The 27,427-nt window shown below is 47.8% G+C and overlaps 1 long non-coding RNA gene across 3 annotated transcripts in view; it reads right to left on the reverse strand.

Moving 5' to 3' along the window:
- Positions 1–228: 228 nt before the first annotated feature.
- LOC138104347 (uncharacterized) overlaps positions 229–27,427 on the reverse strand; it is an 82,885-nt gene continuing 55,686 nt past the window's right edge. The window contains exons 1-4 of one of the 3 annotated variants that reach the window (XR_011148027.1): positions 11,889–15,136; positions 9,975–10,088; positions 6,533–6,723; positions 229–6,022 (exon numbers count right to left, since the gene is read on the reverse strand). This is a non-coding gene — a long non-coding RNA (uncharacterized lncRNA). Of the gene's footprint in view, positions 6,724–9,974; positions 10,089–11,888; positions 15,137–27,427 lie in introns of those variants that run through there. The other 2 variants (XR_011148026.1, XR_011148025.1) reach the window with 2 other exon arrangements.

A 27,427-nucleotide genomic window follows, 5' to 3' on the forward strand; every position in this document is an offset into this window, starting at 1 on the left:
CGTAACACTCCACACTCCACCTCTCTTAACCCTCTTTCTTCTGCCTTTGCTTATTCCAATATTCTCTCTCCAAATATATTTTCTTGAATTCACTATTAATACTTCCTCCACAGCACTGCTCAAACTTTTGAGGGGTGCCTTTTTACACTCTTGCACTGTTAGAAGCGTAACAAGATGAGAAGCCCAGGCCCCCAGCGGGGGGAGAGAGAAGCAGGCCAGCCAATATGGTTGATAAGAGCAAGACTCCGTTTATTAGTAACCCAAAGGCACTTATATAGTATACCAGCTTGTTAACTCCTCAGTGGCTTAAAGCTTATCAAAACACATTTCTATTTCTACATAATTGGACTTACATTGGCAAGTTTCCATAGTTATGTTATGATTAAAAGAATTCAGTGTTCATCTCCCTCGTTCACTCCCGGATAGCATAGCTTATCAGGACAGCTGCACCGTTTCAAAACTCCCTCTTTGTTCCCAGCCCTGCTTGTTATTTTTCACACAGGGACTTTCCCATGGAGAGTAGTTTCTTCACACACAGGCTTTTTGCTTCTAGGCCTATTGCTTGTACAGTTCTTTTATTGTTCCAAATAATTCTGTTTCCCAACAATTTCCCCCCTTTTTCTTTTGTACAAGCAATACTTGATGGGTCACAGATGTAGTGACTTTGTATGTTATCTCTTGTAAGCGTGGGAAGGCAAGGTGAGCACACTATTATTAGTAGTATTACTAGTTCTACAGTAATCAAATGCTACACAAATAAAACTAGCTATGATTTTTAAACCTAATAACTTTAACCATCCCTCTAAGTTGAGACCGTCTTCTTTTTTCTGTAATTGTGTAGTTAATTGATGTAACTCACTTATCTGTTTGTGAAGTAGGAAAAAGTGGTTAGAAAGATTTATACAGCACAAACCTTGGAACCTTTCACAGCTGTGGCTGTGGGCTAATAGTAGAAAATCAATGGCTACTTAATTTTATAATATATGTCTAACACTAATAACACACACACTTAACTTATTAAGCATTTGCAAGGTTATATTAAACTTATCCCTCTCCCAGCAAGCAAGTTTAAGCAAAATAGCATAAGCCCTGTTTGCTAAAATACCAGGTAAAAATATAAATGCATAACTAATTGCTAAATTGACTGCTTTCACTTAATCTAAATGGGCAGACAGCTGATTAAAAATGCCTGCTAATGCTCTTGTTTCAAGACATTCAAAAAAACAATTTTTCACTTCTGTGTTTGGTGTTATACCCAAATTTTCTTATTACAACAATCACAAAGTATTTTAACCCAAGCTTTACAGTTCACAAAACCACAGTTGAAGCAGTTCTTGACATAAGGTGAGCCCTTATTCCAAGTCAGGTTTGCAGTCTATATGCAGAGGGCACAACAGCCCTTTTCAGCCTTTCCTCCTCACGTTGATACACTTCTGGATCCAGGGTCGGTGCTGTTCGCTGCAGGCTCTGTCGCAGCACGAGTCCAACGGCTGGGTACCCACAGAGGTCCTGCTGGGATAAGCACATGTACCACACATGTACCCCCTGCCTGAATATTGAACCTCAGCGGGCCCCTGCCAGATCCCTGTAGCTGGGTGCCTATACATCACATAAAAAGGTTTTGTTACTTTCCTTTTTGCTTCTACAATACCACTGTGAAGATAGGCAGGTGCAGCGTCACTATCCCCAAACAAACACAAGTAATTTAATACATACAAGGCTTTTGCTAATTTTTCCTGCACATCTGAAATGTCCTTGACTTAGCTAAATATAACTTCAGCATCTGATTAGCACACTCCACAATAGCTTGCCCTGTGGGTACATGAGGGATTCCAGTGACGTGCCGCACACTCCACTGCTGACAAAACTTTCCCAGCCGCTCACTAATGTAGGCAGGACCGTTGTCTGTCTTGATCTGCTCCGGTACCCCCATCACAGTGAAACAGCTGGTCAGATGCCGTATTACATGAAGGGCCTTTTCACCTGTCTGCGCTGATGCCCATATAAATTTGCTGTAAGTGTCTATGGTGACATGCACATATTTCAGTCTGCCAGACTCAGGAACATGGGTCACGTCCATTTGCCATAGTTCATTCGGGCCTAAGCCTTGGAGATTAACCCCGATACCGAGACCCGGGCCATGATGACTGCATGTAGGACATGCCCGTACTATTCCTTTGGCTTCTTCCATGGTGATGTCAAATTGTCTATGAAGACCTCTTGCATTCTGATGGAATGTGTTATGGGCTTCCCGTGCCTTTGCAAATTCATTCAATGGCACTGTCACAGAGACTAACTGATCTGCATAGGCATTCCCTTCGCCCAGGCCCTCTGTCCATAGATGACTCCTGACATGTATTATAGCATAGGCACACGATCTCTGACCGATAGCTGATTGGAGAGCTGGCGCAGTAGTTCAAACAGGCGTCTGTTATTTATGTCTTTGATCCTAGCATCCTCTATCTGTTCCACAATGCCAGCAACATATAATGAGTCTATTACTACATTAAGTTAAACAAACAACCATCGCTTAAAGGCCCAGACCACTGCAGCTAATTCAAGGGTCTGCAACGAGTCTCCAGGTTCAGCCTCTAGTATCTGATGACACCATTGTCCTTGAACCTGCCACGGCGCAGCTGCTCGTCGGGATTTCTTTCCAGCGTTGGTGAACACTGTTATTGCTTCTTGTAGTGGGTGCTTGCTCCTTTTGGGAATCTGAATCCATGAATGCTGTGTCATCCATTTCAGTACTGGGGCCTTGAGTGGTTGTACTTCAATTTGCTGGGCATTGCTTAGCAAGCTAATTTGCAAGGCTTGAGAATTTTGTAGATACCACTTGAGCTCAGTTCTTTTCATTGGCAAGTAGATCGTTCCTGGCTCTTGCCCAGTGACTTGTATTCTACAGGTGCGGCCTTTCTATACCAATTCTGCCACATTATCGATTTTCTGTTGCAATGTTGTTTTAGGCTGTAGGCTTGTGAACATCCATTCTAGTACCTTAACTTGCTCCCCCTTTTTCTTTTTGCACTGAGTCAGTGCACCAATAAGTTGACTCTCTCCGTGGAGGACAGTAAAGTCGACTGGAAGATCAGCGTCCATTCGATCAACTGCTCTGTCTGCAATAACAGTACTGATATGCTGGATAGTATCAACTTGCTATGGTGTGGGCCGAACAGGTGAGGAGGGATCAGTCCCTCTCAGCAAGGGCCTTAGTACCTCTAGATCTTCATTACTGATGCCAACGACTGGTCGCAGCCACTGCAGGTCACCCAAGAGTTTTTGTGCATCATTCAGGGTTTTGAGATCGGTTTGAATTGTCACCTTCTGTGGCTTGATTTGTGCCTCGGTGATGTTCCACCCTAGGTACTTCCAAACAGGTGTACATTGAACCTTTTCAGGCGCAACAATCAAGCCATACTGGTTCAACTGCTTGGTGAGCAGGAGCTCTTGTTGGGGGGTGGTTGGGTCTGGCTGAGCGATCAGTATATCGTCCATATAATGATAAATGATGGCTTTCGGCCACTGCACTTGAATTGGCTTCAGTGCAGCATCAACATACATCTGGCACAAGGTGGGGCTGTTCTTCATTCCTTGTGGAAGTACTGTCCACTCATATTGAGAAGCAGGCCCTTCCCTGTTTCTAGTAGGGACAGTGAAAGCAAAACGATGCATATCATTAGGATGCAATGGTATAGTAAAAAACCAGTCCTTTAGGTCCACTATTAGTAAATGCCAGTTCTCAGATACAACTGCAGGATTGGGAAGACCAGGTTGCAGGGTCCCCATAGCTTGCATCTGAGCACGCAAATCATGCAACAGCCGATATTTCCCAGATTTCTTCTTGATTACAAAGATGGGTGTATTCCATGGACTCGTAGATGGTCGCAAATGTCCTTGATTTAACTGTTCATGCACTAGTGCATGAGCTTGCTGCAGACTTTCCTCTTTGAGCGGCCACTGCTCGATCCACACTGAGTCATTTGTAATCCAGTGCAAGGCTATCAGGAAAGTCAATGCAGCGGCCGCTATTGAAAAGGCATGTCAGTGGTCAGCACAAAACCCAGCTGGTTGAGCACGTCTCTTCCTATTAAAGCGTTAACTTTCTCAGGCAGAGGCATCACTGTAAGTACAACAGATGCAGCGCATCCGTCTAGTATAATCTGAATTTGATCCCAGCTGTGTTGTATTGATGCAGTGCCTCTGACACCTTCGACCCCTCCTGCTGCCTGTTGAAGGGCCCAATGCGGAGGCCAGCATGAATTGGCCACGATTGTCAAGTCTGCTCCAGAGTCCAAGACAGCAGATAACATTATGGAATCACTGCCATGAGTGAACACTGCAGTAGCAACTGGCCGCCGAGCTAGCGGGAGGGTAAGAAGAGCGAGACTCCCAGTTGAACCAAAATTTCCCGTTCCCCGCTCCGGCGCTCCCTCAGCTATGGCTGCAGTCAGGTGAGGCAGAGGAATTAATTGAGCGATCTTGCTATGTGCTGGGATGCGCACAGGTGGAAAGTGCCATAATGCAAATTTCTCCTTCATAGTCTTTATCAATTAGGCCAGGTAATATAAAAAGTCCTCTCAGGCTACTAGAAGAGCGGCCTAACAGCAGAACTCCATGGCACTGCCCATTGATGACTAGGGGCCCTTTGATGCCTGTTGGAATCCCCTGGGGCCGGCCGTCGATCAGAGTCACATCTATTGCTGTTGCCAGGTCCAAGCCGAGGCTTCCTCGGGTCGCTGGCCGAAGGCAGCCGGCAGGTTGCAGGGAGCTGTGGAGACTGGCATCGCTACTGCTGGGGCCACTGTTGGTGTCGGCACGCCGCGACCCTTCACGCTCAGTCTCCCATTTCCCGGCTTCCTCCGGCAGGCTTCCGTGGAGTGTGTATTGAGATTGCAGTTACGGCACCATACTCGTTGGACCTGACACTGCCGTTTCACGTGTCCTTTGCGGCCGCATCGGTAGCACTTAACTTCATTAGACTTATTATAGCACCCATCTCTCGGTGCTTCTGCCCCTTTCAAGGGGGCAAGGGCTGCAAAGGCTTGAGTCTGGGCGTGCACGAGATATTTCCCTATCTCTTTAACAGCTTCCACTAACATTGCCTGTGGCCCTACTGGCACTCGGCTCATTCTATCTAGCATCAGCTCTACTGGTGCGTCTGCTGGCAAAGTAACTATTATGGATCGGGTGAACGGATTACAATTCTCCATTACACACTGTCTTAACAATGGTCCCTTCATAAAATCCTGTACATCTGAATTGTGTATAGCATTAGAAACCCTGTCGACAAAACTTGAAAAGGACTCATCCCTTCCTTGCTTGATTGACAGATAGGAGGGCTGAGGGGGTGTTGTTTTTACATAGGACATTGCCTGCCGGGCAAGTCTCATAGCCTCTAATAATCTTTCTGGTCCCACTTGCACTTGAATTTCCACTCTGGCAAATTGCCCAACACCCATAAGCTGCTCCACTGTAACCCCATGTAAAGGGTCTTGTGGGTCACGGGGAGTGTTAGCAGAGGCATCACAAAGGCGTTGCCAGTGCGCCTGCCACAGCATAACTTGTGAAGGGGTCATAATCATTCTAACAATAGTTTTAATATCCTCCGGGCAAAGAATCCCACAGCCCCATATGTAGTTTAGCATCTGCTTGGCTGGCTCACTGTGCAGCCCTGACTCATTGACTGTACCCCGTAGCTGAGTTAACAACTTCCAGTTTACAGGACTATATTCTCCTACTATTTCATCCCCACCTGCTTGATATATTTCTGGGAAGGCAACCGGATCTCCAATCGCTTTGGGGAGTTCATAGTCTTTATTTTCAAGGGCTGTCTTTATGATATTTCTCCAATCAACCCGACTACATTGTAACTTAAGGGTGTTACATGCTTTGCGAATTTCGGTTCCAGCAGGCTCATGGCGACATCTAGCGGCTTCCTGTTGTAACTCCTTTTTGTCGCCGTCTGGTAACTCATTCTGCTTTCTCACCGGGGGTGCAGTAGACGCGGTACACGGTGTCAGATCTGTAGGGGGTTTTACTGTTACGGGACACCCTATTGGTGGCGTGGGAACATAATCTCTCCCGAGTGCCATTGTGCCTGGTGGAGGGTCTTTGCCTTCTAAATGAGCTGTAGCAACTGCTGCTACCTGTTTTTCAACCTGATATTGTTTTAGGCAATTAGTAACTGCTCTCCATGGCTTCATTAACTTCCTAGCTTCTTTATTCTCGTCTATAACTAAATTCCACAAACAGTCACCTTTTTGCCTCTCCATTGCTGTTCATGAAACAGCAACCCTGACTCTTTAAAATACCTTTTTGCCTTTCCAAACTCCACTAACCCCACCAATTCGTTATTAAGGTTTATCTCCTTAATTCCCCGCTTTTCTAAAAAGCATAAAAATAAACCAAGGGCCACCTCTGTTTCCATATCTGCATCTCACCGCAATATCTGCATCTCACCGCAATATCTGCGTCCAACTGCAATCTCTGCGTCTAACCACAATCTGCGTCTAACCGCAATTCTGTGTCTTACCACTCTCCCTGCTGTCAGGGTCGTGCAGCATTTCAGGTTTAGCCCTTGTCAGCCAAATGGTGGACCCCGCTGTTCGGGCAGTCCAGGCTGGGATCAGGCGCCGGCCCGCAGCTGCTGATCCTTACGCCCGCTGGTGCTGCTCTGGCTGCAGTTGGCCTCCCGCCGAGTCAAAAGAAAGGAAGTGCCAGTCCCTGTTCGGGCGCCAAAATGTTGAAAAAGTTAATGGACTTAGGCGGGGGAAGACATTGCAGAACAACCAATATGATTTATAAAAGCAAGCTCTGTTTATTAGCAATCCAGAGGCACTTATATAATATACCAGCTTGTTAACTCTTAAGTGGCTTAAACCTATCAAAGCGCATTTCTGCTTCAACCTAATTAGACTACATTGGCAAGCTTCTACTAGTTATGTTATGATTAAAGAATTCAGAGTTCACCCTCCCTTCTCCTGGTCAGTACATCTTATCTGCACAGCTGCACATCCTCAAAACTCCCTTTTTGTTCTCAGGCTTGCTTCTCACACAAGGTGCTTTCTCATGCAGGCAGTTTCTCACACTAACCTTTGCTTGCAGGCCTTTTCCTTGTACAGTTCTTTTATTGATCCCATAATTCTATCAATGACCCATGCCCCTGATCCTCTAACCACTCTTCAACAGGCAACGTCAGGTTTTCCCACCAGCATTGCACTGGATCCCTGGGCTAAGGGTCCATATGCATCCAAGGGAACCTTATAAATACCGCTAGAGTCTAAGATGACTGCGGCTGCGGTGTGGACGTCAAAACCATCTGATCCCTGGGTGCTGTCTCTAGGGTGGCTGAGTAGGCCTTTGCCTGTACCTGTGCCACTCTCTGGGGGAGCGACTGCATCGGAGAGCAATTCGCCCTCCTTGCACCCCGGTGGAAGTTTCCTGACAACGGCCGACCATCAGCATGAGTCCAGGATCTACAGTAGCCCGTACAATGGCCTGGCCTGCCACACCTCTTGCACTGGGGGATCGGTGTATTCTCTTTTTGGCTCGGCTTAGGCTGCTTCCATTTTTTCGCCTGTTTTGGTTGCTTTGGTTCACAACCAGAAGATGCGTGAACAGGCTGCAGGAACCCAGCCAAAGCAGACCTTTTCTGGTTCCCAGAACCCACCTTAGCGCAGGCTTCGACCATGTCTGTTACCTCAGGATCCCCTGGCAACCCATCTATGATTTTTCTGCACTCCTTGTTTGCGTTATCTCTCACTAACTGCCTTAACAACAACTGTCTTAACCCGTCATCCTCAACCTGCTTCTCGAGAGAAGCAGCGACTTTCTCTACAAAAGAGAGGAATGACTCTGATTTCCCTTGAACTATTTCAGTATATCGCTTTCTTGGCGCAGACAACTCTATGGTTTTCAACAGGGCAGCCATGCCGACCTGTTGAGCTTGCTGCAGGACGCTAGAGGACAAGGTACCCTGTAGACTGGGATCAGAGAAGGGACCAGTCCCCATCAAAGCATCCATTCCTGCTGTCCGTCTAGGATCGGCAGCAGGGAGCTGAATATTCCCTAATGCAGCCTTGCTGGCCAGCTTTCTCCAGGTTTTCTCAAAAACTGTAAATTGTACAGGTTGAAATAGAATTTGACCTAAGTGTCTGATATCAAATGGAGAAAGCAACTCTGTATTTACCACCCTTATTATCTGCATAACCTCAGCAGAACCTAGCCCATATTGTGCAACCTTGGATTGCAGGTCCTGGGCAATTTTCCAAGCAATCACCTCATGTTTATCACGCTTGCCTGAATTTGGGAGAGCCTTATACACTGGGGAAGTTTGGATCTCCCCTTTTGGGGAATCCCCACCATCCTGAACTTCTCGCACAGCCTGTGAATGAAGTTTAACAGCTTCCCGGTTACCCCTAGAATCCTCAAATCTATTTGGCATTCCAAGTGTTTCCAATAACCGCCAGTCATCCTCCTCCAATGCTCGCATCTTAACTGACTCTAAGAAGCGGCTGTAGTGGGTTGGATGCACTGTTACCGTGCAGTCCTGAAAGGTCCAGGGGCGAGACCGGCACAGCCTTTTTCTTCGCCGCACGGCTACAGCTGCCTGATGACCTGGGGCCAGAACCTCATCTGCCTCACTGCCTGACGAGGAATCATCAGGCAAAGGCAACTCTGAGGTGCTGGGAGTGAACAGAAATGGACGGAGAGGGGCACTTTGGCTAAGTTTGCTAGAGGCAGAACAGACAGCACAGACTGCAGTTGGCTGTGCTGCAGTTTGAACAGCAGCTTCTTTACGGGAGACCATCTCGGCCGGTCCCGACCGAACTGGTACTGGAGCTGCTGGCTCCATCTCTGGGGCTGCAGCCGTGCCCGGCGCCGCCGCTGGCCCTTGCTCCACGGCTGTGTTCGGCGCTGCCGCCACTTCCGGGTTTTCCCGCGGCAGCACTACTTCCGGGTTCGCCGCTGGCCACACCGCTTCCTGGTTTGGAGCCGCGGCTCTCGCGGGCGAAGTGGGCGGTGCTGGTGGCGTGGGCTCGGCACGCTCTGCACGGCAGGGGGGCTCTGGCATCTGCAGCAGCCGCTCTAGCAAGCTGAGCAGGTCCTCCAGTTTTTGGGATATGTTTGGTAACTCTGTCAGCAAAGGCAGATGCTGTATTAAAAGGTCAATGACTTGGTTCTGTGACTGCGCAGAACAGCCCAGCGCCAAGGAGGGCAGCGGACCACACCCAGGCAGTCTCGGTGCAGTCTCGCCCGGCACTACGCCAGCTAAGAAGGGACATCCGGGCGATTTTGGCTCTGTTGGTGCATACACAACCGGGCTAGGAGCCGCTCTGGGGGTCCATTTCGCTAAGCTGCTAATTTGCGGCCCTGGATAAGTCATGGCTGCCGCCGAGCTTAGCAGCAAGGCAGGCTGTGCACCCTCCCGCTGCCCTGACTCCCCCGCCTCTGTTGGCGCGGGGTCCCTGGGGGCCACGGAGTCCTGCGATTGTGCAGGGTGAGGCGGTGCAGGCTCTGCCTGTGGAGCTGGGGGGGTTTTTCCAGATCCACCATCATTTTCCCTGCAAGCCCGGTCAGCGGGGTCCCCCTTGGACATTCCTCCGTCACTCATCACTGAAATAGGTGAGCCAGCTCTGCTGCTACAGTCAAGGTCTGTCAGCAGAAAAAATAACGAACGCCAGGTTTGATATAATTCTGACACTGATGGGTTCCCAGACAGGAGCTCGTGTCGGACAGCACAGCCAAGTTCCTGCCATAAGGCAAAGTCCAGGGCAGTATCTCTGTCCATGAAAATCCCTTTTAAGGTAGCCCAATCTAATAATTCCCGAACTGAGTTTTCAGGAATGGAGGTGTGCATTATACTAAACACACCTTTCCAGACCAGTACCACAGTGTCGGTTTGTGAGCCGCTGTTCGCCATTTCTCAGTCCTGTCAGACTTCCTGGTCCCGGGGGGGAAGGGGAACAGCGTACCTCTAGAGGAATTCGGCTTGGCTCGCAGCAGCAGGACACGTCAGAGAGTGCAGATCATGTCAGGCAGCACCAAATATTACCGCAGGCCTGGTTCCTAGGGTATATCACCGTGTCCTGCAGCCATAGGGAGGAGGAGGAGAGACGATACAGCAGGCAGGAATTGTGCAGCAAGATTGACTTAATTAATTCTTTTACAAACTCTTTTATAGACTTTTTTCTTCATAGTCTAATTGGACAAAGGATCAGCCACCCCTTGGGGGTGATTGGCTAAAATCCTAGAATATCCATTGTCAAAATATTTTTCTACTATACCATAAACAAGACTTTTCAAGGTTGCAGGTGGCTTTTTGTTTTTGCAGGTGGTGGTTGTTTACATAACTCTGCTACCTCTTCTGTGAGAGAGAAAAGTCTCTCACGGACTTAGAAAATAGCAAGAAAATCCTTGCTAGCTGCATTTTTGTTATCTACACCTTTTTACAGTCATCATTGGCATTCTTATACACAAGTTGTCACAAGAGATTTTTCCGTGTGTCCTCATCATCAATCTGTCAGGATAGCGCAGCCTGCAGCCTGTCCATAAATGTCATGTGTGATTCCGTGGGACCCTGTTGAATTCTAGTATAAGAAATGTTAGCGCTCTTGTCTGTCACTGGAATCTGCTGCCACGCCGCAATAGAAAGGTGGATAATGAGGTCATAAATGTCATGCAGATAGTCTGTCTGTGATCTGGCATGCGCAAACGCACCGTCACCGGTTAACTGAACAACAAGTACAGGAGGATTCCTTTGCTGCAGATGCCGTGCCTGAGCCATGCAGGACTCTCGGTAATCCGAGAACCAAACCATATACCGTGTCATAGTTAAGATAATTTTCATTATGTTCTTCCAATTAGCAGGAGTAAGAACATAGGCGGCACTTATGGTCTCTAAGAAAGCAATGAGATGTTCAGGAGATACACCACTCTCCTGTGCTAGCCTCTGTAGTTCTCTCACAACAGAGTAATCTATGTCTTTGTAAGCTGCTGGTCAACCTTGTTCATAGACAACTCAGTATGCAGTAATAAATGAGGGGTCCCGGTCCTGGTTTCCTGTGGGTATAGTTGTACCACTTGAGCATTTAAGGGTGCCGGGTCTGCAGGACAGGGTGATTCAGGATAGCTATCCAAAGTAATTATCTCCCCAGGGGGTGCCATAGCCACGGAGCTGGCCAGCAGCTCCTGGCAAGTGCTAGGTGGGGGAGTTGTATCGCCTGGGGGTCCAAGAGGGAACAGGGGAGCTGCAGCATTCCAGGAGCCCAGCAAGGGTGGGGGGCTACAAAGAGCCAGGGGGGCATCCGTGCCCAAGGAGCCAGTACCGGCCAAGGGGGCTGCCATAAGCGAAGCAGCTGTGGGCAGACTTGTGTCGGGGGGGCAGGCGGTGAAGAAAGTACTGTGGGTGGAGTAGGCAGTGCAGAAGCAGCGGTTGTGGGGGCAGACCGTGGAGGAGCTGTAGCACTCAGGAGAGCCTCCGATGTGGGGGAGGCAGCATGCAAAGAGGCCTCACCGTGGGAAAGGCTGCCGGCAGATCCAGTGGTCTGGGGGAGGCATCCTCCAAGGGCAGCTGAGAATTCAAATCTATGTGAGTATCTGTAAGAGTTGCTATAATAATTCCCCAGGTCGTGAAATGCCTGGATGCAGATGCATTGCCAGTGCTCACAATTTCGAAAAGTTTGTGTCCTACTGCCTGCCAGGCGTCTAGCTGAAAAATGCTGGCTGAGGGGAAGTCTTTTACATGCGTGGAAATCCAATGCAGCAAAGCAAGTAATTTAGCATCAGGAATGTCTCTGTTCTGCCATTGTAAAAGCTGCTGTAAATTGTCTAGGGTCTGCTTTTGCTTAACTGACAGCTTTGCCCCCATGATCTACCCCGCTGCTCACCTTAAAATGATGAATGCATGCGCTGAGATGTAGTAAGGTGAAGGTGAGGGTCGCTCGGGGTGGCTGGGTCTGCTGCCTGAGTCCACTGTCGGAATGTGCTGCCTTGGGCCGCTCCTGGGGTCCACGGGCTTCGGTCTCGGTCGTGGTATGCTCTTCACTGTAGGTGGATCTTCCGTGTTCAGGCGCCAGCTGTGGGTGAGGGTCCGTAGTGATGTAGAGTCCACAGGCGGGTGCAAAGGAGAGCTGCTTTATTGCAAAAACCCGTCCTTTTGAAGCTGTTAGCTGGTTATCAGTTACAGAGTTTTAAAGCATAACAAACATAATTCAACCAACCACCATACACCACGATGTGTACATGCAATGATTATATAACATGTTTTTCCACCCCCTAATTCAGCTGTGGCTCTTTCTCACAGTCATTTTCTACTTAGCTGAAGTAACAGGCCTGAGCCATGACTTTACAAAGCCTTCCCTTTATAAAAGCTTTACTTATGGGTGACAGTTAGATATCTCTGTAAATCAAGTTTCCCCCTCATATGAATTTCTCCTGGAACATGCAGTATTTGATATGGCCTGCCATACAATATTTCATAGGGACTGATGTTATCCCTATGCCTCGGTTGCATGCGGATCCTCAGTAAAGCTATAGGCAAGGCCTGAACCCATGTCATGGATGTCTCTTGACAAATTCTGCTAATTTGTGTTTTAAGGGTTCTATTAATAAATTCAACTTTTCCACTTGCTTGGGGTCTGTAAGGTGTATGCAGATCCCAAGTAATTCCCAAATTCTGACTAACTTCTTTAATCACTGTTGCAACAAAATGTGGTCCCCTGTCTGATGAAAGGAACCCTGAAACTTGGAATTATATGATTGAGCAAAGCTTTCACCACCTCCTTGGCTCTGTTAGTGCGACAGGGGTAAGCTTCAGGCCATCTGCTGAAAGTGTCAACTAATACCAATATGTATCTGTATCCCTCTTTGCATGGTAACTCGGCAAAATCTATTTGCCAGTAATCTCCAGGAAGATCCCCTGCCTTTGTTTACTGCTAACACAACTCTTTTCCTCGTATCAGGATTGATTGTTTTTACAGCAGATTTCACATTTGCTTACTACAGATTGTACAGTATTAGTCATTCCCTTTCCTATTACTACCTTTTTTAGATGTTTCAAAAAATTTTCAACCCCGAAATGTGTGCTTTCATGGTGTCTTTGAGCTAGCTCCCAGAGGATCAGGGGTGGGACTACAGCCTGGTTCGCTGCTGGAACAGCCTATCCATTTTCTATGATCTTAGCTTTAAGGAACTTAATTAACTTGTAGTCTGCCTGATCATACTTTGGGGTGAACCCTGACAGATCAATCTCTTTTAGTGGTATCACTGTGAGAATACCTTTTTCTGCGATTCCTCTTGCTGCTTCATTAGCAAAGTGATTTCCCAATTCTGGAGTGGTTTTCCCTTTTTGGTGACCTCTACTGATGATAGCTACTTCTGTTGGTTATCTGATGCTCTCCAAGAGGGCAAGGATCTGTTCAGCATGTTTGATTTCATTACCTTGAGTGTTCAACAGTCCTCTCTCCTTCCAGATGGCTCCATGAGTGTGGACAACACTAAATGCATATTCAGAGTCAGTCCATATATTTACCTTCTTTCCTTTGCTTGGGTCTAGGGCCCTCACCAGTGCAATCAGTTCAGCTTTCTGCGATGACACATCTGCTGGCAGGGCCTTCGCCTCGATCATCTTGTCCTGGGTTGTTACTGCATAACCTGTCATTTGCTTACCTTTTCTCATGAAGCTGCTCTCATCCGTAAATAGCTCCCAATCTGGATTTTCTAAGAGCACATCCTTCAGGTCTGGTCTGCTGGAATAGACCTCCTCAATTGTCTGAAACAGTCATGCTCAGGCACATCGTCAGTTAAGGTGGAGGACAGAAACATGGCAGGGTTAACAACAGAAGTTGTTTTCAGGGTAACATCTTGTTCCAACAACAGTGATTGATATTCAAGCATCCGGTTGCTGGATAGCCAATGTCCTCCTTTCTGTTCAAGTACATCTGCTATGGTATGGGGTATATACACTACAATGTGTTGCCCAAGGGTGAGTTTTCAGGCCCCTTGAATCAAGATGACAGTAGCCGCCATGGCCTTCAAACACCCAGGCCACCCTTGGCTAACATTGTCTAGCTGTTTGGAAAAGTAGGCCACAGCCTTCCGTTGGTTTCCAAGGCGCTGCACTAGTAGCCCCAAAGCAACATTTAGTCTCTCATATGTAAAGAGTTCAAAAGGTTCAGTTAAGTCGGACAATCCCAATACTGGAGCTGACAATAGAGAGTGTTTCATCTATTTAAATGCAGTCCTTGTGCTCTCAGTCCATGTAATGATTCCCTTTTCGTCTGCTTTTAGTACTCCATACAGGGGTTTTACCAGTACCCCATAATTTGCTATCCACAAATGACACCAACCTACCATTCCCAGGAAAGCTTGCATCTCTCTCATGGTGTGGGACTCTGGAAGTCAGCAGATGGCGTCTTTCCATTCTTTGCTGAGCTGTCGATGTTCACAAAAGCTCTCAAGCCCCAAATAAACTACTGCTTCCTTGGTAATCTGTGCCTTATCTTTAGAAATTCTGTACCCACTTAGTCCCAAAAAGTTTAACAAGCTTACAGTGAGTTGGATGCAGTCACCTCGTGTTTTAGCTGCAATCAAGATAATCATCAACATATGTTCTTCAACATATTGAAGAATAACTCCCCATGGCTCTTGTCTCTTCCAATCTTCCAATTCCTTTGCCAGCTGGTTTCCAAATATTGTTGGGCTATTCTTGAAACCCTGGGGTAGGACTGTCCAAGTAAGCTGGCTTTTTCTTCCCTTTTCAGGATTTTCCCACTCAAAAGCAAAAAGCTCTTGGCTCTTTTTATGCACAGGAATGCAGAAAAAGGCATCCTTCAGGTCTGCGACAGTAAACCACCCTAATTCGTCTGTCAGTGTGGTCAAAAGACTGTAGGGATTTGCTACCACTGGGTATATGTCCTCTAATTTTGTTAATTGCTCTTAAATCTTGCACTAATTGATAACTCTTACCATCAGCTTTCTTTACGGAAAGGAAGGGCATGTTATACCTAGACTCACATTGCACTAATAACCCATGTTGGAGGAATCTTTCAATTACAGATGCCAATCCCCTATGATTTTCTAATTTCAAACGGTATTGGTTTTGTCTTACCAGTATGGCTCCTGGTTTGAGTGCACTACTCACTGTTCTGACTGTTTGGATCTTCCTGGAACATCACTGGCCCACACTATTGGGTTGACAGCATTTTCAACTTCAATGGGGATTTCACCACATTTTTCCTGTATTAAAAGTGCAGCAACTTTGGCAAATTTGGTCTCAGGAATTACCATTTGTACACCCCTTCATTTTTAAAATTTAATTTCTGCTTCCAATTTCTCCAGTAAATCCCTCCCCAGCAATGGTTTGGGGGAGTTAGGCATATAGAGCAATTGGTGAGTTACCCAGTGCTTCCCCTGTTGGAATTTTAAGGTTGGAAGAAAGGCCATGTTTCACTTACCCCTGTAGCCCCAATGACACAGCATCTTGACTCAGTTTCCCTGCTAAAGTATTTAACACAGAATATGATGCTCTGGTATCTACCACAAATTCAATGTCATCTTTCCCCAGCTTAGCTATAACCAAAGGCTCTGCGGGGGGAGAGGCCTTTGGTCCCTGGCACTCTGAGTCTTGTCCCACAGTCAGTTGGGGAACTGGGGGTTTCTTCTTCAACATCGGACAGTCATTTTTCCAATGTCCCTTTTTCTTACAAGAGGCACACTGATCTTTGTCCAGAGGGGAAGAAATTCTCTTGGGTGACTTCTCCTGATTAACCCTCGTACTAGGATGGTGTCCAGCTTTGTCACTTGAGTCTCTGTTTCAATACACCTTCCAGGCTACCTCTAACAATTTACTCATGTCCTGAATCCTGTCTATCTTTTGCAGCTTTTTTCTTATATCATTTGTAGCTTGACCTATAAACAGGAGGGTTAGGTGAGACTTCCCTTCAGTTGAATCAGGATCTAGGGTTGAATATTTGATTGCAGCTTCTCTTAGCCTACTTAAAAAATCAGTGGGAGATTCATCTTGATTTTGCTTTATTATAACTTAGCCCAGTTTAGAGCTTTAGGAATTCCATATCTTAACCCATATACTATGAGATTCTGGTATCATTTTGGCCTTGCCATTTGGTCTGGCACATTAGGATCCCACCCTGGATTATCCAGTGGGAAGAATTCAGCAACTGTGCCCTGAATGGATCCGCAGGCTATTTGTGCCTCTACAGAAGTTATAATAGCCTTATTAACCATCTCTCTTTCAGTGTGATCAAGCAATGTGTCCATCATAGACTTCAATTCACTCCAGTCAGGGTTCTGTGTGTCAATTGCCCTCTTTAACAAGTTAGCTACTTTGTCTGGGTTTTCTTTATATTTTCAAATGATGGTCTTCCACTGTTCTAACTCTACAAGAGAGGACTTTTACATATATAGGCCCTTGGTTACTGACTGCCTGTCTTACAGGGGCTTGTGAGACTGGATCTTCTTTTTTTGATCTGGTATGTTAGGTACTGGACTACATGCCTCAATGGCTTTCTTTGCTATTTTTCCCCTTTTTCATCTGATCAAAACCGCTGTCTCCTCATCCTCCTCTCCAGAGGAGTGATCTGAGTTAATACTACTGTCCATTTCCATTGAATGTGCCTTGCTGGAGCTGTCTGTGACAGTATTGGTGCTAGGAATTACCAAGCAGGACTTAAAACAGCACGGAGGCCAAGCAGCCCCGGCCCGATAGCTCTGAGGTGGAGCAGCTCCAGCCTTGCTGGGTTCTCTGGCACCAAGTGTGATGTCATCTCCTGCACCTGTCTCTAGGTGAACAGTGCTCTCATGGAAACTCAGGCACGAGTTGTTACCTCTGAGAGTGACAGACATGCCACCCCCTTGCTGGGAAGTCCTCTACCTGCTCTCTCGATCGGAGGTTCTGTGCCCACCCTCTTGATGGGAGGCTCTGCCCTCCGTCTCTGCCTTTACGGGTGGTGTTGCTGGCTGCAGGGGCTGCCCCTCTGCCCCTCCAGACCCAGGAGGGGCTGGAGGACGAGGGGAAGGTGGAAGCAGAGGCCAGAGTGAAGCCGGTGAGTCAGCTTTTGGTAGTGCCTCTGTCTCCTGAGAGGGGGGCGGTGGTCTACAAAAATCCACTTTTCGCTCCCCTTCCTTTTTTATCAGTGGGGGTATCGCCAAAGCCACACCCTGGGTATCGCCAAAGCCACACCCCCACTCCTGGCCGCTTCCAGGGGAGGTTGCGGTGGAGGGGGTGGCAGCGGCAGTGGTGGTGGAGGAGGACCTACCACGGCAGGCAGCCCTGCCCTCAGAGAGGGTGCTACCAAATCCATTTCCACCTCCTTCTTGTCGCTCAGACACGGTGGACTAAGGACAGGCTCCTCCCTCTCATCTTTCTTCCCCTTCCTTGTCAGAAGCATTACATGCTGTTCCTTCTTAGATCTCTGTAGCTTTTCATCACATAATAAGAGCACAAAAAGCTTAGCATTCTTAAGTTCCTCCAAATACTGATCTTGGCCTATGCAAGACATCAGATTTAATATTAATGCCTCATCTAAGCTGCCAAACTTAGGCCATGTCTTGTTTTTTCTCTAGTTTATACATTAGCCGGGTCTGTCCTGATAGTCTAATCAATTCAACTTTTGAAATAAATGTTTCTTTTCCTGTTAATCTCTGCCAGTTCTTCAATATTAAACCTAAAGGGGAATCTTTATGTATTTGAGTGAGAAGACACACCCCATGTCTACACTTATAAACAGGAGAAAATCAAAGAAATAAAACAAAGCAACCTAAAGACAAACACTAATAAGCAGGGAGAGAGAAAGAACAAGAACGAGGAATGCACAAGATTCAAATTCCCAACCTTCCGACTAGCAGCGTAGGGCTTAACCTGCCACACTCCCACTGGCCTCAGGCTGAAACTTGCCCCTGTAGTGCTAACTGTGTTAGGAGGGCATCTCCTTTCTGGTCATTGGACTAAACCACCGCGAGGAACGGGGAAAGCAACAAACGAACAAAAACTGCCTTGGACCCTCTCGGATCCCTTCCATGCACCAAACAAAACTATAAGAGATCTCTTAACACCAAACCCAAGTGATAACAACAAAACACTGTTTTTTTGCTCGCCTGTTTATGTTTTCTGCCTCTGCTGGATTCTTGGGCTCTGATGCCTCCTGGACTGTAGCCACTGACCCTGAAAGTGCTGGCAGGGGAGGAAGGAGGGTTGGGGGGTGGCTGGGTCTAACTTGGTCCAGAGGATTCTCCAGAGGCCTCCTGTCCCTTTGTGGTCATCAGAAACTGATGCCTTATGAGACTACCTAAAAAGAGCGGTCAGACAAAATTAAGAGAATAAAAGTGGTTCTATTTATTGAAGGGCCTTCAAGTACATTTAGGGCAGATGAAGCCCCCCCAGGGGCTACCCCAAACAATGGACAACAGGTCACAGGTTTTCATACTTTTATAAGTTTGGTCCATTTGCATATTGGGGGTTAATCTTCCAATTACAGCTTCATTACAGACAGGTAATAAAATCATTCACCCCAAGTTTGCTCCCCCCCCAACTCACTTTTGTTTACATTTCTCAGGGTCTGAGACAGTAAGGTGTCCTTGATTCCCAGGCCTAGAGAGGAATTGTTTTGTCTGACCAAAATAGGAGAACAGCAGCTAACAGGCTATGTGGAGCTTAGAGTTATACACTAAAGAATTGCAGGATGAAAAATATAAAGGCTAAAATCCTAAGGCATCACTTGGACCAGAGATATACTCCCGTTACCTAGTGATGCTGCAATGGAGGGGAGGAGAGAACACGGTGGGTGTGTTGGTCAACAAACTAAGAATTTACGAGGTGTTGGGGTTTTAGGAGTTCTTCTGTTTTCTTTTTCTCTTAAAGAATTTTCCCCATACATGTTGCCAGGGGGACAAATTTACTGTGTGCTTAAGAAAAACAAAAGACCTGGCCATAGGGGGAGGAGTCCATCTGGCTAGTCTCTTTCACCTGGGCTTGTGGGCTGTCAGTTTCCGGCATTTGGATGGAGAGAGAGGCTGGAAGGAATTCGTCAGCATGGCAGGCTTCTGCTTTTTCTGCTGCCTTCCTTCTACCAGAGAAAACCCTGGGATTGCCAAGCCTGCCTTTCCCTGCCCTGCTGGGAGCCGGGCTGCAGCCACCCTGCCCCTGTCGCTGCTTCGAGCCTTCGCTACTTTGTAGCCCTGCACACCCTGCTTGCTGAGACCCCCCAGGGTTCCCACCGCAGCTCTGGAGTTTGATCCATCTCATCTGCCACCTGGGATTTGTGCTCATCTCTGCTGTTCCAGCCTGCTGTTCCCGAGGGTCTGGCCAGACACCGGGATTGGCTGCCCAGGGGGTTTGTGAAGCCTTTGTTCCATCCCTTCCTGGGATCCCAGGCCACCATTGCCACGTGCTCCCCGAGCTCGCACCTGCCCTGCTCACCGGGAGCCGCCAGCGCCCCTGCTGGCTGCGAGCGGAACTGCACCCGAGGGGAAAGGGCCTGACAGCCAAGAGGGCTCGCACTGGGTTTGTGGTTCTGTTTGCTGTTACTGCCATAGTTATTGCTGTTTGTTTGCCTTGTTATACACATATATATATATAAAATAGTAAAGAACTGTTATTCCTATTCCTCATACCTTTGCCTGAAAGCCCCTTAATTTTGAAATTATAGTAATTTCGAGTGAAGGGGGTTGCATTGTTTTTTTCATTTCAAGGGAGATTCCTGCCTTCCTTGGCAGACACCTGTCTTTCAAACCAACACAGAGGACACTGTCACCGCCCCATTACACACCCATATCTCGTCCATCGAAACAAAGCTGGATGAGCAAGTCCGGAGCTTGAAAGAGCAACTGAGAAAGGAGCTTAAGGAAGACATTTACCACATCTCGCCCGAACCAACAAGAGTCTCTGCCATTAGGAGCAGATGTTCCCCAGCCAAAGAGAGAGGATACACTCTGTGAGGCAACCTCTGGTTTTTCCTTCGGGTACATGGAGAAGAAACGAGGAACTGGGGTGGAAAATCCACTTCCTCCTTAGCAGTCCGGGTACATGAATTGAAAAGAGGAACATCTACCACAAGGACCTCATCTAGGGTCAACGCTGCTCAGGTCTCCTGTGGACAGAACCCCAGACAGTATAGGAACGATAATATGACCGATTCTCTTGAAGGGACCTCAGGAATATATTTACAGGATAAGAGCAATGTGTACCATGACCAGGATTAGAGGGGCCCTGCCTCTAGCCAGGTAGAGGAAAGGGACAATCGGATCTATTGGACTGTGTAGATCTGATGGCCTGGCACGTCTGACCCACAAAGATACACGGCTTTGGTTGATATGGAGAATTTTAAGAGAGAATTAGGTTGTGAGCTGTAAAACCTGCCTGCAGAGGCAGATGGCAGCACAAAGGAGCACATGGCAGCACAGAGAGGCTTGTCTCCATGGGGCCCTGGAGGGAGGAGGTGTCATGTGGTAGACCCCTACAAAGTGTGTTGCTGATGTGGCAACACGGGATAGGTCATGCGATATAAGTGTTATAAATGAAGTCTGTAATTCATGCTGTTATGTATAAAAATGAACTGTAATAAAACTATACAGAGCCAAAGTTTCAACCCCCTCCCCACCAGCCTGGCTGAGAGGAACATTTTACAACACTGGAGCAGTTGAAAAGGAAGTTCTTTCAGCACAGAAGTAATCAATAGGTGAGGATTCCACCCCAGGTGGGGTTGGATCTTATCACTGGGACATTAACACTATGATGACTTGATCATTATCTTCTGATATCTACATCTCAGCTGATAAGGAATTGGACATTCCGGGAACTCCATTGAGGGTTCCAGGAATTGAAGACAGACAAATTCATCACCGAAGATGGGCAATTCATTACATCTAGAAGACCCTTTGTCCAGCCTTGCACTGTGAAAGAAGAACTTCATGAATACATTAAAGAACAAGAAGAATAGACTGGACTTGAACACTCCCCAAAAATTGTATAAAAATAACCCGGACAAGGCAGCTGGTGTGAACTTGGGAGGTCTGATGCGATAGAGGTCAGATCTATGCGTGTTCACCCAGCTCTGATCCCAGGCTCGGTGCTGCTTTTCTCGATCTTGGCTTTTGAGACCGATATTTTGGCCGCATAAAAAGTTTTATTTCTTTATTAATTTTGATTGGGCTATCTCGTTTATTGCATAAGGAAATACTGTGCCTTAGAAAAGTGTATGAAACCAACTCACTCCTTTGAATAAACTATTCATATTCCCTGCCGGTTTGGGTCCGAGATTCAATTGCCAACAGGTTGACACTGGTGCTCAATGTACCCTGATGATATCAAGGTATGTGGGAGCGGAATCCATTTATATTTCTGGGGTGACAGGAGGATCCCAGCAGCTAACTGTACTGGAAGCTGAAGTGAGTTTAATTGGGAACTAGTGGCAGAAACACCCCATCATGACTGGCCCAGAGGCCCCGTGCATCCTTGGCATAGACTGTCTCAGAAGTGGGTATTTCAAAGACCCAAAAGGACATCGTTGGGCTTTTGGGATAGCTGCTTGCCTTAGGTTACAATGTAAGAAGTAACCAAAAGCATGTATTCTATCACCACCTGTTAAAACCAGGTGGGGCAGTGTTCTTTGACTCTTCCATGACACATCCCTGATAACTCCCTCCACGGGATATCTTCTGTTAATGGGTCATCTAGCCTCACTGCATGACTCATAAAATTACATCATCCCATTGTGAGATGTTCTGCCCAGGGGGAGGAACCAAGATCCCTACCTGGATGTAATCTGAGGTTTGGAACACCACAGTCAGCCCTTACCTACTGGATTCCCAGAGGACAAAAGCTACTTAACCACCATGGCCCTTCAGAGGAAGACCAGACCCTTCTACAGGATCACTGCTTCAAAAGAACCACATCTATCACCTCAAGAGGACTGCAGCTGCCATTTAATCGGACTGCTACCACTACCCTGACCAACACCGTGTCAGGTCGTATCCTGACTCTGTCAGTTGAAGCCAGTGTTTCTGTATTATTGCCTTGTTATATATACTAGTAAAGAACTGTTATTCCTATTTCTCATACCTTTGCCTGAAAGCCCCTTAATTTCAAAATTATAATAATTTGGAGGGAAGGGGGTTACATTTTCCATTTTAAGGGAGACTCCTGCCTTCCTTAGCAGACATCTGTCTTTCAAACCGAGAGAGATCTTGGTGCCCAATGTGAGGCTTGAGGGCATTGAGAGAAAAGGGTGAAAAAGGAATAACAGTTCCCAGGTTACCTAATTTTTTATGTGCTGAATATAGAAACCTCGTTAGGCAGCATCATGTGGTCCAGTTACACCTGGTTCGGGTGGCACATGGTCACAGCTATACTTAGCCCATTTGCAGCTCTTTATCTAAGCATGGGTCTTATGACTAAGGCTACTGGGGCTGTTACCCAGTTTGCACTATGGATCAATAAGGTGAGGAATTCATTGATTTTTAAATTCCTCTGGAAGGCAGGCACATGGATAAAGGGCAATCCCACAGTTACTGTATGTTTTTGGGGTTATGTTATTAATGGTATCATCTGTGAGGAAATAACACTGGGGGAAATTTTCTCCCAAGCCTTCAACCAGTTCTTTGGGCCTACCCCTCCAGCTTTTGAAGGGTTTAAATTTCCTCTAGATACTAACCAAGTGTTGCTGATAGACCTATTCTATTTAGCATTCAGAGATAAGGTGAGATTGACTTGGATAACCACACAGACACCTACCCCAGAGACTAGGGATGCTGCCCCAGAACCTGACATGGCCCCCAGAGACTAGGGATGCTACCCCAAAGCCTGACCCTGCCCCACAGCCCACCTCAGAAATGAACCACCTGGATTGGATGGGGGTAATGGAGAAGAAGGTATACCAGGTGCTAAGGGAATACACTTCCCCAGCTGGTGGAAAACCATCTCCCTGCCCTGAAGGGGGAGAATCTGATGGTGCAGCAGTGGAATCGCTGGATGTTACAACCATCCAGGTTCCAGCTGAACCACGAGGACAGTCACAGCCAGCAGCAGTCGCCCGTGTGCAGAGGAGGAAGTATAAGACCAAATCAGTATGCCCAGTTAATGATGATGGGGAACCAGGCCCCTCACAGCCAGTAGGGGAGCCAGAGCCTGAAATCACCACCGAGTCCCTGTAGTACGACAGTCTCTGTAATCTGCAAAAAGACGTGGTGCGACGGGGATGTGAGGCTTATGCAATCTTGTTACTTCAGGTTTTGGACCTTATGGGTACAGGCGTGCAACTGGATAGTGGAGAGGCAAGGTATCTGAGATCCTTGACCCAGGACCCAGGTGTGGACCAGATATTCATGAGGGAGCCAGGGCCCCTTTCTCTCTGGGAGTGGCTTTTAATGAGTGTGAGAGAGAGGTTTGTTCACAAAGAAAGAATGCAGGAGTACCATCATAGAATGCAGTGGAAGACACTTGAGGAAGGGATCCAACAGCTGAGAGAAGTGGTAGACTGCATGACAATGACCCTGAGAAGGTCAGGCGCACAAAGCAAATGTTGTGGAACCTGGCAAAGATAGGGCCATCCCAATACACCACTATCATTGCAATGATTAATGCCGAGGACAACTGAGAGACAGTGGGTTCCGTCACCAACAGGCTCAGAAATTATGAGAGAATGGTCAATGGCCCAATGCAGGCTTGTGTCTCAGCTGTGGTTAGAGACCTCAAAGAGGAGATTAGGGAAAAGGTTATGGAGGAGGTGAGGAAGAGCAGTTCCCATGTGGCACCAGTGCGAGTCACAGGCCCCCAAGTCAGAGCCCGACGTCCCCCAGCTAGAGAGAGAGGGTGCACCCCACGAGCTGAGCTGTGGTATTTTCTGTGTGAGCATGGGGAAAACACGAGAAGGTGGGATGGGAAGCCCACCTCTGTCCTGGCGGCGCGGGTGCGTGAACTCAAGGAGGGAAACACTAACCAAGGGGGTTCCACTAAAGTGAAAGTAGCCTCAGCCTCCTGTGACCGAGCTGCTAGGTATTACAGAAGGGAGGATGATATGTCAGATCCCCTTGAAGGAACCTCTATCATGTATGCCCAGGGAGGGAATGATAACCAGGGCTAGAGAGTCCTTGCCTCTAGCCAGGAAGAGGCATATGAGAATTGGGTCTTTTAGACAATGGCCTGGCACATCAGAGCCACAAAAATATGATGCATTGGTTGATACTGGGGCACAGCGCATGCTAATCCTATCGAGACATGTGGGAGTAGAACCTGTTTCTATTGCTGGGGTGACCAGGGGATCACAGCAGTTGACCCTGTTGGAAGCTGAAGTGAGCCTGACTGGGATGGAGTGGCAAAAGCATCCGATTGTTACTGGCCCAGAGGCCCTGTGTCTTCTGGGCATAGACTTCCTCCAGAATGGCTATTACAAAGTACCAAAAGGTCTCAGGTGGGCATTTGGGATTGCTGCTGTGGAGGCAGAGGGCATTAGGCAATTGGAACACCTTGCCTGGACTATCAGAAAATCCTTCTGCAGCTTGGCACCTGAAAGTGGAAGAGCAACGAGTGCCAATTGCCACCTCGATGGTGTGGATGCTGAAAAGCTTGATGCAGAGAAATTTTCCAGCTTTCTGTCAGCATCCTGTAAAGTTTTGCTTTCACATGCAGGCTAGCTAAAAACAGTGAAGATGTTTTTGTAAACCAAGACTTTATCTGCACCTACAAGATTGTTTTCCACTTTGTTATGATACTGACTGGAGAAATATTTTGAAATGGGTGTTGTAGCATTTTAACCAATCATTCTGAGAGGTGGATGGTCAAAGGACCAATAACTTTATGCCATTCAAGCAAACCAGGTGTTGGGATTTTAGGAGTTCTCCTGGTTTCTTTTCTGTTAAAGGAATTTTCCCCATACCTGTTGCTAGGGGGACAAATTGCTGGATACTTAAGAAAAACAAAAGACCTACCCATTGGGGTAGCGGTGCATCTGGCTACTCTTTTGTTTCACCTGGGTGTGTGGACAGTCAGTCCCCGGCGTTTGGACAGAGAGAGAGGCTGCTTTTTTCGGCTGCTTTTTTTCCTTCTGCAGAGAAACCCTGGGATCCCAAGCCTGCCTTCCCTGCCCCACTGGGAGCCAGGCCGTGGCCGCCCTTCCCCTGCTGTTGCTTCAAGTCTTCGCTACGCTACGTTCTAGCCATGCACACCCTGCCTGCCCAGACCTCCCAGGGTTCCCACCACAGCTCCACAGTTTGGATACATCTCGTCTACCACCTGGGATTTGTGCTCATCCCTGCAGTTCCAGCCTGCCGTTCCAGCCTGCTGTTCCCGAGGGTCCAGCCAGACACCAGGATTGGCTGCCCGGGGGGTTTGTGAAGCCTTTGTTCTATCCCTCCCCGGGATCCCAGGCCACTGGTGCTGCGTGCTCCCTGAGCTCGGTCCGGAGCGCCCCCTGCAGCCGCGGGGGAACCATCGCACCTGCCCTGCTGACCGGGAGCCACCAGCGCCCCTGCTGGCTGCGACCGGAACTGCACCCAAGGGGAAAGGGCCTGACAGCCGAGAGGGCTGGCACTGGGTTTGTGGTTCTGCTTGCTGTTACTGCCATAGTTATTGTTGTTTGTTTGCCTTGTTATACACATACAGATATATAATAGTAAAGAACTGTTATTCCTAGTTCCCATATCTTTGCCTAAAAGCCCCTTGATTTCAAAATTATAATAACTCAGGGGGAAGGGTGGTTGCATCTGCCATTCCAAGGGAGATTCCTGCCTTCCTTAGCAGACACCTGTCTTTCAAACCAAGACAGATCTTGGCACCCAACCGTGGGGCCTGAGGGCATTAAGAGAAAGGGGTGAAAAAGGAATAACAGTTCCTGGATAACTTTATTTTATGTGCTGAATATAGGAACCTTGTTAGGCAGCACTGTGTGGTCTAGTTTACCCTGGTTTGGGTGGCAGGTGGTCATGGCTATATTCTTCCCCTTTGCATCTCTTTACCGAAACATGGGTCCTCTGACTAAGGCTACCATTGCTGTTATCCAGTGTGCATTATGGGTCGAGAAGGTGAGGAATTCATGGGTTTTTAACTTCGTCCAGAATGTGGGCACGTGGATAAATGGCTACCACACACTGAGCGCATGTTTTTGGGGTTATGTTAACAATGGTACCTTCTGTGAGGAAATGACACCAGTGGAAGTTTTCTCCCAACCCCTCAACCAGTTCTTTTGGCCCACCCCACCAATTTTCGAAGGGTTTAGATTTCCTCTGGGTACTAACAAACTGGTGCTGATAGGCCTACTCTATTTTGCACTCAAAGATAAGTTGAGATTGACTTGGATAACTACCTAGACACCAGGCTCAGAGACTAGAGATCCTACCCCAGAGCCTGATCCTGCCCCAGAACCTGACACAGCCCCAGACACTAGAGATCCTACCCCAAAGCCAGATCCAGCTCCAGAGCCTGACACAGCCACAGACACTAGAGATCCTACCCCAAAGCCAGATCCAGCTCCAGAGCCTGACACAGCCCCAGACACTGGAGACCCTGCACCAAAGCCTGACCCTGCCCCAAAGCCTGATACTGCCCAACAGCCCACCTCAGAAATGGACTACCCGAACTGGTTGGGGGTACTGGTGAAGGGGATGCAGGAAATGTGCCAGGAGATATGCCAGGTGCTAAGGGAATACACCTCCTCAGCTAGTGAAAAACCCTCTCCCTGCCCCAAAGAGGGTGAGTCCGATGGTACAGCAGTGGAACACACAGATGTTACAACCGTCCAGGTTTCAGCTGAACCACAAGGACAACCACAGCCAGCATCAGTTGACCCTGTGCAAAGGAGGAAGTGTAAGACCAAATCAGTATGCCCAGTTAATGATGATGGGGAACCAGGGCCCTCACAACCAGCAGGAGAGTCAGAGCTGGAAATCATCACTGAGTCCCTGTCATACGACAGTCTCTGTGGTATGCGAAAAGACATTGTGCAACGGGGACATGAGCCTTATACCACTTGGCTGCTTCAGGTTTTGGACCTTATGGGCACAGGTGTGCAACTGGATAATGGTGAGGCAAGGTATCTGGGATCGTTGACCCAGGACCCAGGTGTGGACCAGATATTTGTGAGAGAGCCAGGGCCCCTTTCTCTCTGGGAGCGGCTCTTAAGGAGTGTGAGAGAAAGGTTCATTCACAAAGAAAGAATGCAGGACTACCATCATAGAATGCAGTGGAAGACACTTGAGGAAGGGATCCAACAGCTAAGAGAGGTGGCAGTATTAGAGGTACTCTTTGGGAAGGATGGACAGCATGATAATGACCCCGATAAGGTCAGGTGCACAGGACAGATGATGTGGAACCTGGCAAGGCTAGGGCCATCGCAATACACCACCTTCATTGCAATGATTGATGCTGACAATACCCGAGAAACAGTGGGCTCTGTCGCCAACAGGCTCAGGAATTATGACA

This window comes from Aphelocoma coerulescens, chromosome 1A (genome assembly GCF_041296385.1).
Source record: "Aphelocoma coerulescens isolate FSJ_1873_10779 chromosome 1A, UR_Acoe_1.0, whole genome shotgun sequence".
Lineage (NCBI taxonomy): Eukaryota > Metazoa > Chordata > Aves > Passeriformes > Corvidae > Aphelocoma > Aphelocoma coerulescens.